Source organism: Belonocnema kinseyi, chromosome 2 (genome assembly GCF_010883055.1).
Source record: "Belonocnema kinseyi isolate 2016_QV_RU_SX_M_011 chromosome 2, B_treatae_v1, whole genome shotgun sequence".
Classification (NCBI taxonomy): Eukaryota; Metazoa; Arthropoda; class Insecta; order Hymenoptera; family Cynipidae; genus Belonocnema; species Belonocnema kinseyi.
Genome location: NC_046658.1, coordinates 182,499,735 through 182,504,425, shown reverse-complemented (window position 1 = coordinate 182,504,425; position 4,691 = coordinate 182,499,735).

Genomic DNA, 4,691 nt, shown 5'->3' with positions numbered 1-4,691 from the left:
TAAGAAATCTATCTTTTTTGTATATATTTAATCGTCTTAGTGAAAAATTCATTTATGCTGCTTCTAAATGAACTATTTTAATTACAAAACTTTTTTTTCTGTTGAAAATTTAGTTTTATATCGTAACATTTTTCAATTCAATATTTGTTTAAAATTTAGTTTTTTTCGTTGAAAATTCATTTTTTTTGTTAAATTTGTCTTTTTTGGTGGAAGATTTATTTCTTTGGTTAAAAATTGACCTATTTTGTCAAAAATTAGTCTTTTTTAAATTTAAGAATCACAATTTTAGTTTTTTTAAGTTCAAGAATAAATTTTTTAATTCAAAATTGAACAATTTCATTTGTTTCGTTTCAATAATCAAGCTTTTGTATCAAATTTATTTCTTTTGTTGACTGAAAAATCTTTCTTAGTTGAAAATTGAATCCTTTATCGAAAATTCTTCTTTTTGGTTTCAAAAGTCAGTATTTTTTGGTTGAACATATAACTAATTTGTTGTAAATTTTTAAAAAATGTACCACTTTTGTTGAAAATTTAACTATGTTGTTAGACAGTACTGCCATTTTGATTGAAAATTAATTGTTTCAACTGAAAATTTAATTCTTTTGTCAAAAATTTTGTCGAAATTTTTTGTTAGAAAACTAATCTTCTTGGTTGCAAATTGAACTCATTGGTTGAATGTTGATCTGCTCTGTTCAAAATTAATTTTTCCGGTTGAAGATGCATAATCTTTTAATTCAAAATGTAACTATTCTATTTTTGCCAGAAAACTGATCTTTTTGTGGAAAATTCGTTACTTTTGTTGAAAACTCCTAGTTTTTGGTTTGAAAAATTAACATTTTGGATACATTTTTTTTCTTTATTGTCTGAAAAGTCTTTTTTGATTAAAAATGCAACTCTTATGTTGAAAAATTCTCTTTTTTGTTTTATAAATTAGTATGTTTTGGTTGAGGAATTAACTAATTGGTTAAATATTTATATTTTTGGTTTAATTCAACTGCTTTTGATTAAAAATGAAAATATTTTTTTTGCATAAATATCAGCAATTACAATTTTTGTTAAGAATTAATTTCTTACTGAAGATTCATCGCTTTGATTGAAAATTTAACTATTTTGTGAAAAATTTCTTCTCTATCGGTTGAAAATGAATTATTTTTTAACTGAAAATTTAATTCTTCCATTCTTGGTTCATAAATTATTTTTTTTAAGTTGACAACTCAAGTATCTGGTTGAAAATTCGCAGATTTTACGCATGTGTTACCTAATTAGTGGATGACGTCTTATACAATTCTTTATATGACATACTTGTCACTTGAAGTCCTGAAAATAAATTCAAAACAAAAATTTTTGTTTCCATTAACATAATTGATTACCTAGGTGCAAGGTTGTTTTATCGCAGCTCTCGAGATCCCTCCCATGTTCAGAATAGCCATCAGTTGCTCCTCCGTTCCTTCTGTGTTCTTCTCTCCCACCCTTAAATACCTTTGCGGCTGAGAGATTGGCGTTCTACACCACATCAAGTTACTCTATACCTCCTACTCTTTCACACTACCCGCAAAGCTTGTTCAGTGCATAATATTTTTTCTTCACATTTTTTCCAGGCTCAGGATTGGCAGCATACAGTGACAAACTTTTTCACTACTTGCGTGATAAAAAATATGGAAAACAGTTGTTGTCAACTAATTACATTAAAAAAATATTTTTCCTTTCCCACTTTTTCCAGACTTAGGACTGGCAGCATAGTACCGTCTAATAATAAATAACTAAACATTACGCTAAAGCAACTATTTGCAAATAAGGAAGAGTAAGGGTAGGGGAAGTTGGGGCAATGAGGAAAAATGAAGGGGAGGGAAGTATGGGAAATTAGAATAATGAGGGGAAATGAGGAGAGGGGAAGTAAGAAGAGGCGAAATAAGGGAAATGGGAGAGAAAAAGTAAGGTGAAATAAAGGGAAGTAGAGGAAATCATAAGAGATGTAGAAGATGTGAGGAGAAAATGCGGGTAGTAGTGCTGTGAGAGTAGGGAAGGTAATGTGATGGCTGGTGAAGGGCAATAGAAGAAGAAGAGTGTCAGCTGTGGGTGTGATGAGAGGGAGATGTAGACGAGAGGGGTAAGTAGTGGAGGAAGAAGTCGGGGTAGGGATGGAAGCGAAGTTCGAAGTCAGTGATGGGGGAGTAGGCCAGTTGAGGGGAAAGTAGAAGGAGTGGAGAGGGAAAGTTTGGGAGGGGGAGTTTGAAACCACCTAATTAAAGTCTTAACATACGGAAACCCTTTTTTGTAAGGAGCGTGTCGCCTACTTTGACTAATTTTTTTCGACACAGTCCAAATATGCATGGGATGATGAGATGTAAACTTGGAAAGGTGTGGCAAGGTCGGTCGTTGTAGCATCTCCTGAACAGAAGATAATAATACTCTTGGTGTACTCACACAATTATCGAAAGCGATACTGCTCCAACTATTAAGTTTCACTTGACCCGATCGACCCAGCTGCTTTTCATTCATCGATTGCTCTTTCTATGCAAATTAAAAATACTCCTTATACTTATTGGAAGACATTTAAAAACAAAACTATACTGCATCCTGCATGATATGCACATTAGAAGAAAGCTCAACCTTTGCCACATTTTTTGCCTTCATGGAATTGTATTTATGAAAATTGCTTATGATCACTAGAAGCATTTCGAAAACTATTTCTAACAGAATTTTTTCCCTTTTTTCACTATTTTTTCAAAATCCCCTATAATCCCTACATTTGATAATTTGTTCTATTCTCCCCCTTTTTTAGAAGCTACGATTAATTTTTCTAGAATTTTATTATAGGAAACTTACAGCCATCGATAAAGAAATGATGAGTTGCTTAGAGAAAGTACGATCGAAAGAAGAAATGAAATTGTTGAGGATTTGCACACAAAAAAATATAACATAATTGATTCAACAATGACGCGAAGAACAAAAGATATAGGCTTAATTGGGATCATTTTGTTCTCGTAGGATTTAATTTATAAAGAAAATTTTATTTTATTTTCCTATATAAAGAAAATGATAGAATGGTATCCCTTGAAAATCTCGGATTCATTGTTGTTGAAAAACTGATTGACTTTTCTTTACTTAAAGTTGTTTCATATCTTAATTTTTGATGATTTATTTATTAAATTAAAAAATTGAATAATGAGGTGATAGTAATTAATTAATTAAGGTAATTATTATCTATTATTAATGAATCTATCATTATTAATTATTATTATTTTCATAAATAAAAAATGCAAACTTTCTAATTGTGTAATAAATTACTAGAAATATAATACATTATTTATGTTAGCACTTTTTGCTGTAAATTAGTATTTTTTAAATAATTTTAATATAAAATCAGAAATATTCGAAAAAAATGTTAAATGGTTTTAAATTTACTTTGCATTAGTTCTTCTTCACCGGAAATCATAATATTCCTCATTTTTGAACAATTTTAGGTTATGTTAGCGTTTCAAACCGAAAATTGGTATTTTAAATCAAAATTATTACACATACAACCGATTTAAAAAAAACTTCAGATGTCGACAAAAATGTACAATTTTAAAATGTTTAGCTTATTTTAATGCATTTTACTCTTGTCGTTTTACATCGAAAATTGGTATTTTTAATTTATAAAATTATATTTCAAACATTTCAAAGGAGATTTACAATTCTTGACCAATTTAAGGTTATGTTAAGAATTTTTTTTACCAGAAATCAGTTATTTTTAACATCGAACATTAAGTTTAAAGGAAGATTCATAATCTTAAACAACATTTGGTCAAACTTTATGTTATAGTGTTTTTCATCTAAGCTTGCGGCATTGCTAATAAAAAAATTAGATTTCAAAAAAGTTTTATAATTTTTTGCAATTGTAGGTTAACCAGCGGTTTTTACAGAAAATATGGATATAAATATGAAAGAAGGTGTACAGTTTATAAACAATCTGAGGTTATTTGAACTTTTTTTTTTATATAAAATCAGTTATTTTGAAAAAGTAATTGAATTATAAAGGAGGTTTATAATTTGTTGTTATGGTATTGTTTTATGTCAAAAATTAAAATTTTCAGCGAAAAAATTCTTCAGTTTCTCAGATTATCATTAATCTTCAGATTATCATTCAATCATTAAATTCCCATTTTTAAACAATTTAATATTATGCTTGCGTTCTTTATTTAAAATAAGTATAAATTTTAAAGAATATTTACAATTTTTTAACAACTTTAGGTTATGTTAACATTTTTCACCGAAAACCCGTTTTTTTTTAAAAAGGACATTAACTGTTAAAGCAGATTTACAATTTTAAAAAATTTCGTCACGTTATGTTAGTGTTTCTTGTTTAAAATTGATATATTATTTGTAAAAATTAGATTTCAAAGAATATTTACGGAATTTGAATAATAATAATAATTTGAATAATAGTATAGGGTTTTTCCGGAAATATGTTTTTTAACAAAAATCATTTCATTTAAATAATTAAATTTATAATTTTAAGCAACTTTAGGTTATATGTGTTTTTTTCGCGGGAAATTGATTTTTTTTATCTAATTATTAATGTAAAATTGTTATGATTTTAAATTATGTATTTAATTTAAAAATAGCACGAGACAAAAGAAATAGTCGCACCTGCTTGTTTTTTGCTGTAATGAAATTTTTGGTGTCTTATAGAAGTGGTCATTTATTAA